The sequence below is a fragment of the Ursus americanus genome, chromosome 8 (genome assembly GCF_024610735.1).
Source record: "Ursus americanus isolate L20-20 chromosome 8, mUrsAme1.1.p, whole genome shotgun sequence".
In the NCBI taxonomy this organism is placed as follows: Eukaryota; Metazoa; Chordata; class Mammalia; order Carnivora; family Ursidae; genus Ursus; species Ursus americanus.
In genome coordinates this window covers 63,783,129-63,797,382 of record NC_142134.1, presented here as the reverse complement: position 1 = coordinate 63,797,382, position 14,254 = coordinate 63,783,129, and the positions used below count along the sequence as shown (strand labels likewise).

The 14,254-nt window shown below is 41.8% G+C and overlaps 1 long non-coding RNA gene across 2 annotated transcripts in view; it reads left to right on the top strand.

Annotated features, from left to right (window-relative positions):
• Positions 1 to 606: 606 nt before the first annotated feature.
• The window catches only part of LOC148109600 (uncharacterized), a 35,899-nt gene continuing 22,251 nt past the window's right edge, over positions 607 to 14,254 (top strand). For both annotated transcript variants that reach the window (XR_015725570.1, XR_015725569.1), the window contains exons 1-2: positions 607 to 692; positions 3,192 to 3,413. This is a non-coding gene — a long non-coding RNA (uncharacterized LOC148109600). The remainder of the gene's footprint in view (positions 693 to 3,191; positions 3,414 to 14,254) is intronic.

Here is a 14,254-nt window from a genome sequence, read left to right as displayed (position 1 = left end):
CCTCCCTTCATTCACTCGCTGGGGCTTCCAGATAATGCCGCCCGCAGGCAAGTATTTATTTCAGCAGGAATGAGCTCCGTGTCTGAGAGCAGCTTCTACTGTCCGGAAGAGCGAAGGCTGTTCAGTCGTCATTCACCCACCCGGTGGTGAAAGCCGGAAAACCGGGAACTGTCTTCAATTACTCCTTCCTCGTCACAACCTCCACAGCCAGGGGCTTGCGGGCCTGTCCATTTCCCCTTTTCGATCCTGATCCAATCTTATCCCTCGGCTGCTTGATCTGCCCCTGCAGTTCAGACTGTTTGCGTCTCTGTGCTGGGCTCCCTGCTGGTGGATTCCTCCAGGGTCCCAAGCACATCCCTTACTCTTACTAGGTCCCTGTTTCCCCTCCATCAAACGGAGATGCCATATCCATGCACCTGTCTTGTAGGGTTGTGGTGGCGATTACAGAAGATACCGAGTGGATGGCACTTCGCTATAGCACGGGGCACATGGTAGAAGTTGGGCAAGGGTTTGGTGTTAATAGGAGAGCTCCCTCCCCCTCTCCGCTGTGCAATCAACGGCTGCCTAAAATAACCACACTCTATAAATAGTGAACCAACTGACCTTCTGGTGTTAGTCACCAGCCTCTTGGACTGAGTTCGTGGGAGCCTGCGTGCAGATTACTGATCTCTGTGTGCAGATTACTGAACCAGGTGAGGCTGAGGATCAATGGGGTGAGTCTAGGCTGAGGCCGGAGAGGCACCAGGGGCACGAAATTTAAGGAGGCGCTTGTTCTCCAGGTCACACAAGTGCCCCCTTAAATTGTACGCCCTAGTTCCAAAAGTACGGTTGTAATCTGCTTTGTTTCCCTCTAATTGACTGGTCCTTTTACACAGAGAACTAGACTCTCCAGCTGTTAGTAAAAAAGCAAGCAAGCGCCTGATGGCTCCTTCCAGGTCCCATCAGACCCAAGGGAGCAGAGGAAGAGGGGAGGTGTGGGGAGGTTTAGGGTTACAGTGACATCATGCGGTGGGGATCTTCTTGGGGAGGGCAGGAGTCCCCGTGTCCCAGGGGCCCAGGCCATTCGGGGACAGAGATCTGCCATCCACCCTGAGCAGATACAGGCTGGCTAATACTGGTACCCTTCAGGATTAAAGCATGGATCTCTGCTTTCTCTCACCCCCAGCTCAACCTTCCAACAAAGGAAACATCCCCCTCCCTCACCTCTTGCTTGGTCCTGGTCCCAAACTATTAAAGCATCTGTGGATTTGCTGAGGTCCTTCTTCCACACCCTGACCAGCTTTAGACTGCTGATTACACAGGCAACTTGATCCACTGAGCGGGATACTGGGGCTTTGGAGGGTGGCGGAGGGTGGGGATAAGGCATTACCCTCTCAGGGCCTAATTGGGGCAGCATCTCAGCCATGAAACCCTCACATCTGGCATGACTGCAGCACTGGGCGATGCAGCAGTAATGGGGTGCGGTGAGGTGGGAGCTGAGGACAGAGCGAGCTCTCAGATTTCCCATGCTTCTTTCCTGGCCAATTTTCTAGAACTCCTTTCAAATCAGCGGGTTCATATAGCACAGCGAGGCCACATGAGTCTGGTCCCAGTCTGGTGCTTGGGATTAATGTATCCTGAAAGAAATGAAGACTGGCTGAGACCAATTAGAAAGTCAGTGGTGTTGGGGGTCACAGTCAGAAAGAGTTTCACACCCCTGCAGGGCTTTCCCTCTGCCCTGGGGCTCTTCCTCTCCTCTCCCCTTCCCCCCACCAACCAACTCACTTCACACCGCACCCTTGTCGCCCTCAAGAGCTTGGCCCAGAGAGTGACTTTGAGCAGAGAAAGCAATGTAGTGGACCAGGAGCTTATGAGTTTGGGTCCATGCTAGAATGGGTTTGAATTCTGGCAGGAATGGCTTTGGTCTGCTCATGATTTTTTAAAAATAATTTATTAAGGCGAAATTCCTATCGCATAAAATTAACCATTTTGAAGTGAACAATTCAGTGGCATTCAGTACATTCAGGACGTGTGTGCTCCTCACCTCTCTCTAGTTCCAGAACATTCCCATCACGCCAAAGTCAAACCCCTTACCCATTAAGCAGCTTCTCTGTTACACCTGTCCCAACCCCTGGCAACTATCTATCTATGTCCTCTCTCTCTATCAATTTTTCCATTCTGCATATTTCATGTAAATGAAATCATACAATATGTGACTTTTTGTTTCTGACTTTTTTTACTTAGCATAATATTTTCGAGGTTCATCCATATTGTATCACTACCTTTTTATGGCTGAATGATACTCCATTGTATGTATATACCACAAATTGCTTCTCTGTTCATCTGTTAATGGAGATTTGGGCTGTTTCTACCTCTTGGTTATTGTAAGTGGATGCCTGACTGATATAAGACCTCCTGCTGATTTGAGATAGTCAATGAACCTGAAAATGTAAATAAAACACTTGGGAAGGACTCCACATTTATAATGCATATGCCACACTGGATTTGCTGCTGAGCTAAGAGGAGAGGAAAAGAGGATTCATGTTTTCTAAGCATTTACTGGATGCTAGGCCCTCAGGTGCACAACCTTTGCTTTCTCGTTTAATCCTTGCAGCAACCTATGAAGTAGGTATTATGATGCCCATTTTACAGATGTGAAAACTGAGGCACAAAGAAATTAAGTCACTTGCTCAAGGCAGATCTCTAAGAAGTGTAAAAGCTAGGATTTTAGCCTAGATCATATGGTTTCAAAGTCCACACACTCTCTTGTAAAGAGTGGAAACAAAATTGAGTTCACTTGCAATGAAAAATTAAAAAACAAAACAAACAAACAAACAAAAACAAGCTAAGAATGACCCAATTAATTCAAACTGGAGCTTCTCTTGCTTATGTATATTTAAGCCACTTGAGCTGAATTCTCAAAAGGGCCCTTCGTAAACTAGAACAGAACTCGTATTTTATGGAATGTCAGCACCTGTTGGAGAGTCCCCTGACTCCTTTATCTAAAATCGATGAGTTCAAGAGGCAGTTTTACGTTCCCCTTTCCACGAACAGACCCCGCAAGAGATTTTCAGAGCTGCTTCCAACCTGGAGACGTCAGTTCTCACTCCTAGTTCTAGGAGTTCTGGATTCCAGCTAGTTCTAGGTTCTGAACCTCTAGAGTTCCGAGGACCTCGGCCAGACCGTGAGGGTTCCTGATTTTAATCCTTCAGGGTGAGAACCGCAGGGGGCGGAGCGTCTGGTTACCAAGGGTCCCAGTGCAGCAGGCCGGCAGCGGGAAGCCAGCTTCGGAGCTCCTGAATGCACCTTTACCCCTGGAGGCCAGCGTTTGCTGTGAGTCCTGCTGGAAACCCAAACGTCTTAAGCTGAGTGGTCGTGCCATCCCCAACCTGAGATGCCAAGCAAAGCCAGCCGTGAACAGCAAGTCTTAAACGGTACACTCTCATTAATCCCGCAAGTCTACTGCGGTGAATTTATCCCAAAGGAATTAGTATGGAAACTATGGATCTGACTACAAGACCTTTTTTGGGGGTCATAATTTTTTATAATAACCAGAAATCAGAGATAACATAAATATCCCATTTGGGAGGATTGGATAAACCAAATACAAAACAGCCATATAATGTAATATAATTCAGCCTTTAAAAGTATGGTAAAGAAAAACAAATTTTTTGACCTAATTAGTTGTTCTGTTAGGTGAAAACAAGGTTTAAGTTGAAAAGTTTACAAAGTAATACTGACTGCTAATCTGGCTATCATCTATCTCCAGAGCCTGGACGTGTAAACCCTATTGGCAATGGGAGTCCTCAGCCAGGGAAATTAAGGAGATTTTTGTGCTTTCTCATATTCTCCAGATTTTGCTGTCATTCACATGTTACTTTTGTAATTGATAAAAAATAAAATAAAATATATATATTTGCACATAAACACACACACACACACACACACACACACACACACACACATATATATTATTTAAACAAAAATTAAAATAGAGCCAGAATCTCATAGCTCTGTTTGGAGAACTTAAGATGTCATTACTTTAATAGAATTTGCTTTCCAGAGGATAAAACTTGTGATTTTAATCATATATTTAGTCTATTTCACTGATCAATCTGCACAGCTGAGGGCAGAGGTATCATGGCTGTGGTACCACTTTCCCTAGGACCACTACCTCCTATGGAATGAGGCCCCTGTGACCAGGATGTCCCCTGAGTAGTTAAACAGAGCAGGTATCAGCCAGCTCAGTGAGTGTAGAAGGACCTAGGGCCTGCGCACAATTCCCATTCATCACATGCTTGTTCACTGATGGATAGAGCATGCTGACCCTCTGTAGAGGTCCCTCCCAGAACCAGGAGGGACAGCTATCTATAAGCTCCCCATGTTTCATTAACTGCTTCTGATAGTGAAGATCTGACAATACTTTGAAAGACTCATAAAGATGAGGCATTTTCCTCTTTTTTTTTTTTTTGCTTCATTTGTATTCATATTTGGCATTAGGTCTATTTCTGTGTATGGAGTAAGAAAATGGTCCAGTTTCATTCTTCTGCTTGTGGCTGTCCAATTTTCCCAACACCATTTGTTGAAGAGACTATCTTTTTCCACTGGATATTCTTTCCTGCTTTGTTGACGACGAATTGACCATAGAGTTGAGGGTCCACTTCTGGGGTCTCTATTCTGTTCCATTGATCTGTGTCTGCTTTGGTGCCAGTACCATACTGTCTTGATGATTACAGCTTTGTCATAGAGCTTGAAGTCCGGAATTGTGATGCATCCAGCTTTGGTTTTCTTTTTCAACATTCCTTTGGCTATTCGGGGTCTTTTCTGGTTCCATACACGTTTTAGGATTACTTGTTCCAGCTCTGTGAAAAAAGTTGATGGCATTTTGATAGGGATTGCATTGCATGTATAGATTGCTCTGGGTAGCATAGACATTTTAACAATGTTTGTCCTTCCGATCCATGAGCATGGAACATTTTTCCACTTCTTGGTGTTTTCCTCGATTTCTTTCACGAGTGTTCTGTAGTTTTCTGAGTACAGATCCTTTGCCTCTTTGGTTAAGTTTGTTCCTAGGTATCTTAGGTTTTGGTGCAATTGTAAATGGGATCAATTCCTTAATTTCTCCTTCCTCTGTCTCATTGTGAGAGTATAGAAATGCAACTGATTTCTGTGCATTGATTTTATATCCCGCCACTTTGCTAAATTCCTGTTTAAGTTCTAGCAATTTTGGGGTGGAGTGTTTTGGGTTTTCCACCTAGCATATCATGTCATCTGCAAAGAGTGAGAGTGTGACTTCTTTGCCGATTTGGATGCCTTTTCTTTCTTTTTGTTGTCTGGTTGCTGAGGCTAGGACTTCTAGAACTATGTTGAACAGCTGTGGTGAGAGTGGGCATGCCTGCCATGTCCCTGACCTCAGGGGAAAGCTCTCAGTGTTTCCCCACTGAGAATGATATTTTCTGTGGGATTTTCATATATGGCTTTTATGATATTGAGGTATGTTCCCTCTTTCCCTACACGGTGAAGAGTTTTAATCAAGAAAGGATGCTGTACTTTGTCAAATGCTTTTTCTGCATCTGTTGAGAGGATTATATGGTTCTTGTCCTTTCTTTTATTGATGTATCATGTTGATTGGTTTGTGCATGTTAAATCACCCTTGCAGCCCAGGAATAAATCCCACTTGGTCATGGTGACTAATCCTTTTAATGTATCGTTGGAGCCTGCTGGCTAGTATCTTGGTGAGAATTTTTGCATCCATGTCCATCAGGGATAATGGTCTTTAATTCTCCTTTTTGGTGGGGTCTTTGTCTGGCTTTGGGATCAAGGTAAAGCTGGCCTCATAGAAAGAGTTTGGAAGTTTTCCTTCCATTCCTATTTTTGGAAACAGCTTCAGAAGAATAGGTATTAACTCTTCTTTAAATGTTTGGTAGAATTCCCTGGGAAGCCATCCAGCCCTGGACTCTCATTTGTTGGGAGATTTTTGATTATTGCTTTAATTTCCTTACTGGTTATGGGTCTGTTTGGGTTTTCTATTTCTTCCTGTTTCAGTTTTGGTAGTTCATACATCTCTAGGAATGCATCCATTTCTTCCAGATTGCCTAATTTGTTGGCATTTGGTTGTTCATAATATGTTCTTAGAATTGTTTGTATTTCTTCAATGTTGGTTGTTTCACAGCATTGTGGTCTGAAAATATGCAGGGAACCATCCCAGTCTTTTGGTACTGGTTGAGACCTGACTTGTGACCCAATATGTGATCTATTCTGGAGAATGTTCCATGTACACTCCAGAGGAATGTGTATTCTGTTGCTTTAAGATGAAATGCTCTGTTGATATCTGTGAAGTCCATCTGGTCCAGTCTGTCATTCAAAGCCCTTGTTACCTTGTTGATCTTCTGCTTAGATGATCTGTCCATTGCAGTGAGTGGGGTGTGAAAGTCCCTACTATTATTGTGGTATTATCAATGTGTTTCTTTAATTTTGTTATTAATTGGCTTATATAATTGGTTGTTCCCATGTTAGGGGTATAAATATTCACAATCGTTAGATCTTCTTGTTGGATAGACCCTTTAATTATGGTACAGCGTCCTTCTTCATCTTTTATTACCGTGATCCAGTAGTTCTTTATCTCTCTTTTTCTCAGCTTCTTTATTCTCCATCGTTTGGTCTTCTAGATCACAAATTCTCTCTTCTGCCTCATTTATTCTAGCAGTTAGAGCCTCCATTTTTTATTGCACCCTTTAATAGCCTTTTTTATTTTGACTTGATTAGATTTTAGTTCTTTTATTTCTCCAGAAAGGGATTCTCTAGTATCTTCTATGCTCTTTTCCGGCCCAGTGAGTATCTTTGTAATCGTCATTGTGAACTCTAGTTCCAACATCTTCCTTATGTCCTTAGTGATTATATCCCTGGCAGTCAGCACTGCCTCTTGTTCTCTTTTTTGAGGTGAGTCTCTCCATCTTGTTAGTCTTGCAGAAAGTGGGCACTTTCCTATTTCTGCACGTGCAGCTATTCTTTCCTTAGCTCCGGTTGAGTTCACAGGTGTTCCGAATGGTTTGATAACGAACTAGCTGACTTTCTGGGACCAGACGAAACTAAGGTCTCCTACTCCTCTGCCGTCTTGGACTCCTCCTCTGGGATCCTCAAATTTTCAAAAATTCATTCTCTGAAGCAAGACTGCCGTCCACCAACTGGATGACATTGGGCAAATTAAATAATTTGTCAGTGCCTCAGTTCCTTCATTTATAAATGGGAATAATAGTAAAACTACTTAGTAAGTTTTTTCTGAAGATCGAATAAGTTAACATATGTAAAGTCCTTAGAATAATGCTTGTCTATATAGGAGGTAAATATTTACTATTGTATTAGCAGTAGTATTGTTAATATTGTTGTTATTATTATCATGTTCTCCTCATTCTTGCAAGAGAAAAAGGCACAATTTATACACAATATCCACAAAGCAATAATATACCAAAGTATAGATCTAACAAAAGATTTGTTAAACTTTTAGAATAGTGATGCTTGGGTGGCTCAGGCGGTTAAACATCTGCCTTTGGCTCAGGTCATGATCCCAGGGTCCTGGGATTGAGTCGCACATTGGGCTCCCTGCTCAGGGGGAAGTTTGCTCCTCCCTCTGCCTGCCACTCCCCCTGCTTGTGTGTGCTCTCTCTCTCTCTCTCTCTCTCTCTCTCTCTCGTGTGCGCATGCGTGCGCACTCGCACATGCTCTTGCTCTCTCTCTGACAAATAAATAAAATCTTAAAAAAAAACCTTTAGAATTAAAATTGTAAAACTTTATTGAAAGCTTTTTAAAGCTTTAGGAATATGATAATGACTAAATGATGTGTTCCATGTTCATGGAAAAGGAGACTGAATAACATAAATATTTCAAGTCTCCAAAAATTAATCTGTAAGCTACCCGATTTTAAACTTCTTCTAGAGGGGCGCCTGGGTAGTGCAGTTGTTAAGCATCTGCCTTCGGCTCAGGGTGTGATCCCGGTGTTCCGGGATCGACTCCCACATTGGCCTCCTCTGCTGGGAGCCTCCTTCTTCCTCTCCCACTCCCCCTGCTTGTGTTCCCTCTCTCGCTGGCTGTCTCTCTGTCACATAAATAAATAAAATCTTTAAAAAAAAAAAAAAACTTCTTCTAGAAAAGCAAAGGGACAGAAAGGAATTAGCTAAGACAATCCTGAAGAAAAAATAGACGAGTAACTTGCCTTACCAGACAAATATCAAGATTTATTGTTACAGGAACCATCCCCTTCCCCCACCCTGTGTAGTTGAAAATCTGCATATAACTTTTCATTCCCCCAAAACTTGAGAGCCAACTATAATTATAGAAATAAAGTAGCTTGTCATTAAGGTAAGCAGACTCAACAGTCCTCCATTTTGTTAAACATGTGCTGCGATACTGATCCAGTCAGTTCTTGGGGTTGTTAGGGAGGCCTGGGGTGGCCTGAAGCAGCTGAAGCCCCAGGAGGGTCCATCAGCCTCTTCTGTTTACTCCAATGTGCAATTTGAAGATGATATTTTTCTATGTTTTCATGATGTGGGAAGGTCACAAAGCTCTGGGATAGACAAGCAGACTAGAATAGAGAACTCAGATCCTCATATTCGTGGAAATTTTATTATCTTCAAGAGTTCCATTACTACTCTATCGGGACAGAAAGGATTTTTCTTTTTCTTTTCTTTTTTTAAAAAATATTTTATTTAGTCATTTGAGAGAGAGAGGGAGAGTGTGAGAAAGAATGAGCCGGGGGAGGAGCAGCGGGAGAGGGAGAAGCAGACTCCCTACTTTGCAGGGAGCCTGACACAGGGCTAGATCTGAGAACCTGAGCTGAAGGTAGATGCTTAACCGACTGAGCCACCCAGGTGCCCCTGAAAGGATTTTTCAACAAGTGATACAAATACACACACACACACACACAAACACATACACATATGTATATATGTTCTAATATAGTTATAACATAACTAAAATATATATAACTATATATATAATAACGAATTATAATATATATATAATATGCAGGAAATAAACTAAAATTGCTTTTTTACCTAACACCATAAACAATAATCAATTTCAGATGAATTGAAAAAGTAAATGTAATAAAGGAAAATACTACAAGTTTTAAGAAGAAAACCCAAGAGAAATATTTTGATGACTTCAGATCAGGGAAGAATTTAGCAAAAGTAGAGAAACACCATGGGGGCGCCTGACGGCCTCAGTCAGTACAGCATGCAACTCCTGATCTCGGGGTTGTAAATTCAAGCCCCATGTTGGGTGTAGAGGTTACTAAAACAACAACAACAACAGCTAAGTATAGTCAAAAAGCTAAGGAACCATTTGGAAAAAAATGTACAACTTACATCACAAAGAGCTAATTTCACTAAGAAATAAAGGTCTTTTTGCAAATTAATAAAGCACCAATAATTTGATATGAACAAATAGATCACAGAAAAATATATACAAATGGTCTTTAAAAGATCTAAAAATATTTTATTTATTTGAATTTCACTAATAGTAACAGAAACGGAAATTACAACCACACTGAGATACTATTTTTTTTTTAAGATTTTATTTATTTATTTGACAGAGAGAGACAGCCAGTGAGAGAGGGAACACAAGCAGGGGGAGTGGGAGAGGAAGAAGCAGGCTCCCAGCGGAGGAGCCCGATGTGGGACTCGATCCTACAACGCCGGGATCACGCCCTGAGCCTAAAGCAGATGCTTAACGACTGCGCCACCCAGGCGCCCCTGAGATACTATTTTTTACCTCTCATGTTGGTAAAAATCCAAAAGTCTGATTTATAGTATCACCCATGGTATAGAAAACAGACCCTCTTCCAGTGCTGTGGAGAACAAATTTTTACAACCCCTACAGAAAGAATTTGGCAATATCTATCAAAAATACAGTTGCACATACCCTTTGACCATGCATTACAGTATCTAAGGATTTTTCCCTAGACATATGCACACATGTGTGTAATGATAAAAGAACAAGGTTACTCAGTGCAACATTGTTTGTATTCCTCAAAAGTTGGCAAATTACCAAATATTAATCAGTAACTGTTTAAATATTAATTATAATATATTCATACTACAGGATACTGGAGCTGTAAAATGTAAACTCTTTAATACTGATATGGAATCATCTTCAAGGTATAGATAACGGGTGAAAAAACCCTAACACACCACACACAACAGTGTACACAGGATGTTAATATTGGGGTTCAAAGGTGAAAATATTTATAGTTTGTTTTTATGGGCAATAAAATAATTCTAGAAGGATGCCAAAGGAAACTGGGCGACGGAGGAAGAGCAAGAGGGGACTTGCCACTATATGCTCTTTGTATCTCTTGAATTTTAAGCTGTATGCATTGCCTTTCAAATAAAAGATTAATATATTTAAAGTTTAGCAAATTAACTATATTGGAATTTAAATTTTCTGTACAATTATAGACATCATTAAAAAGGTGAAAAGATAGGTCATATACCAGGGGAATGAATATATTTTCAGCACATGTAACTAACGGTTAGTATCCAGAGTTCCAAATCAGTAAGAAAGACAGACGGTTCCGTATGAAAATGGACAGATAGTAAGACCAAAACATTCACAGAAGAGGAAACATGACTGGTCAATGGAGTATTAAGATGCGCTTCTTCTAACAACCAAAGACTATAAATTAAAATGAGCTGCCATTTTACTGCCATTAGATTGGAAAATATTTAAAATTCTAACAATCTTAAGTGTGGGTGAGGATATAAACCATGTGGGGCTCCCAGGGCCTGCTGGTGGCAGTGGAAACTGGTATGACCACACTGGAGACCCACACAGCAATCAGGTAGAAAATACACCCTTCGACACAGGAGTATCACTTTTTGGTTCTTTTCACAGAAAACTTCTGGCAAATGTACGTGAAGAAACACAGACAGAAAATATCCATTGATGTATTGTTTGAACAAAAAAAAAACAACAGGAAAATGAATAATTAATGGTATAATCACAAAGTAAAATATATAGCAATATTCCTATATGCATCAACATGGTTAGATCTCAAACACATCAGGTGGGATGAAAAGCAAATTTTAGAAGGATATTATGTAAAGAAAATCTTGAAACATTCAAAATAATTCTATATAATGTTTGTCTTGATTTACACATGTAATAAACATTAAAAATATGCTGGAACTAAAAATACTAAATTCAAGTAATGGTTACCCCGAGTGGAGAGGAGGGATGGCTGTGGGCCATGTTCTGTGTCTGTAGTATTTTGGTGTTTTAAAACCAATCCCTGAAAGACAAAAGACAAAAAAAAAAAAAAAGGTAGCATTTTACAAAACTGATTGGTGGGTACACAAATATTATTTGCTATACTTTATAGTGTTTGAAATAACTTCAGTAAAATAAACAAGAATGCCATCGGTATTGAGCAGTGAGTATGAAAGGACACAAAATTTTTTTGTCAGGGTTTTACTTCCCAACACAACCATTTGTAAGCACTGGGGCCCTGGGCAAGTCCCTTTACCTCTTTAAACCTCATTTTCCCCAGCTGCAAAATGGGGAATGATTATAATAATTATAAAGTTATAATTATAATAACTGTAAGATTAGGTAAGATGAAGGTTGAACAAGGTGATGAATGCATGATCCTTGTACACAGTAAGTGCTTAGTTAAGTGTTAACTCTCATTATCATCATCTCAGTTTGACTAGGGGAGGGGCATTCTGCAATCACTCTGACTCTCGTTTCTTGACTCTCTTCAGAAAATGAGATTTTGTGCATCAGATCCCCAGAATTTATGTATTTTTAAAAGATTTTATTTATTTGTCAGAGAGAGAGAGGGAGCACAAGCAGGGGGAACGGCAGACAGAGGGAGAAGCAGGCAGAGAGAGAAGCAGGCTCTGGGCTGAGCAAGGAGCCCCACGGGGGACTCGATCCCAGGACCTGGGATCATGACCTGAGCTGAAGGGAGCTGCTTAACCGACTGAGCCACCCAGGCATCCTGAATTTATGTGTTTTCTAATTGCAAATTTGTACTTTGACCCACATCCTAAATTCTCACACCCCTAAGGCCCTGGTAACCACGATTCCACTCTTTGTTTCTAGTTTAGCCTTTTCAGATTCCACATATAAGTGATATCGCAAAGTATTTATTTTTGTCTGTCTGACTTATCTCAGCATAATTCCCTCAAGCTCCATCCATATTGATGCAAATGGAAGGATGTCCTTCTTTCTCATGGCTGAATAATATTCCATTATATATTTACACACACACACACACACACACACACACACACACACACACACACGTCTTCTTCATCCATTTATTCATTGATGGACACATATGGTTTCTATATCTTGGCTATTGTGAATAATGGTGCAATAAACATGGGAGTTCAGACATCTTTTCTATATCCTGTTTCCACTTCTTTTGGGTATATACCCAGAACTGAGATTGCTGGATCATATGGTAGTTCTATTTTTAATTTTTTTAAAAGATTTTATTTATTTATTTAAGAGAGAGAGAGACAGGCAGCAAGAGAGGGAACACAAGTAGGGGGACTGGGAGAGGAAGAAGCAGGCTCCCAGCGGAGCATGGAGCCCGATGTGGGGCTCGATCCCAGGACTCCAGGATCACACCCTGAGCCGAAGGCAGACGCTTAACGACTGAGCCACCCAGGCCCTCCCTATTTTTAATTTTTAACAATACTGTATTATATACTTGAAAGTTTCTCAGAGATTAGATCTTAAATGTTCTCACCACAAAAAAGAAACGACAATTATGTGATGGGTGCACGAGTTAGCTAACGCTGTGGTAGCCCTCCTACAGCAACATAGCCGTGTATCAAATCAACACGCTGTATGCTTTGAACTTCACAAATGCTATATGTCAATTATAACTCAATTTAAAACAGTGAGATTTTAGTCTCGTATCTGGATGACATGTAACTGAAAGTAAGGATATAAGCTTGGAACAGTTTCTTTTTAAAGTCTGGTTTTAACAAGAAGCTGCGTTTCCACGAGAGCTGCTAATTAAGTCTGCAAGGAGGACACAGCGCTGATTAATCCAGCTGTACCTGCTGGTGGCGGATCCCCGGAAGTAACAAAGAGCTGTCATCTTCCTCCAGCACTGGGGGGCCACAGTTACACACTCAGCTCTTTTGGGCTTGTTTTCACATGATCTGCCAGAATACTCAAAGCGCACTTACTACAGCCTTCTTGGTAGGAAGATACCAGTCCTTCTGTAATTACTCACTGTGGTCCTTCTCTGTGTCAGCGTTGTGCAGGGCGGGGGCGACCCAGAGCGTCCCTGCTTTAATACCTCATCAGTCCCACTGGGGAGACAAAGCACAAAGACCTGAACAATAGGACAAAAGTACGTAATTACTTGCTTCATTGAGTGGTAAAAGCAACACACCAGGGAACTCATCGGAGGGGGCAGTGAGCAAAGGCTGCCAGAGAGCCGCTCTAGCTTTGACATCAGACGAGTAAGAAGTTGAAAGCAACCCCCTTCCCTCCTCCACAGGAAGCACCCTCTTCCCTGCCCACGTGTCTTACCCGCGGGACTTGCTTTAACCAATGGGGTGTTAGGAGAAGTGATGTGAATGAAGGTTTTATTTTTAAAGTTTTTCAAAAAGATTTATTTAGTGATTTAAGAAAGAGAGAGTGGGGGGAGGGGCAGAGGGAGAGGGAGAGAATCTCAAGCAGACTCCCTGCTGAGCACGGAGCCCAATGCCAGGCTCCATTCCACCACCCGGGAGATCATGACCTGAAAATCCCAAGTAGGAGGCTCAACAACCGAGCTACTCAGGGGCCCCCAAATGAAGGCTTTAACTATGCTTACGCTGTTGGATTTTTGAGCCCTTTGCCATGCGATTGACATGTTGAGCATGCCTGGACTCACCTCACAGCCTGGAAACAAGCCCAGCTGAGTCCCACTTAGATCAGCTGAACTGCAGCCAACCGACAGGTGCCTGAGTGAGAAGTAACTGCTTATGGCTGCGCGCCACTGAGCTTTACAGCGGCTTGCTACCCGGTATGACTGCGACAGCAGTTTATGCATCTGTGAAATGGGGGAAATACGTGTCTTCCTTTCAGTGGTATGGTGAGCATTAAGCGCAATGTAAGCCGAATGTCTCAGAGTTCAATACCCCGAGAGTATAACTGAGGTGCATTAATACTGATCCCTGATTTGCAGCAGCTCCTCTACGCAAGAGGAAATTCCCTCCTCGGACAACAGATTATCAATAGTCCTGATGTTTCTCAGTGTGGGGGGCAC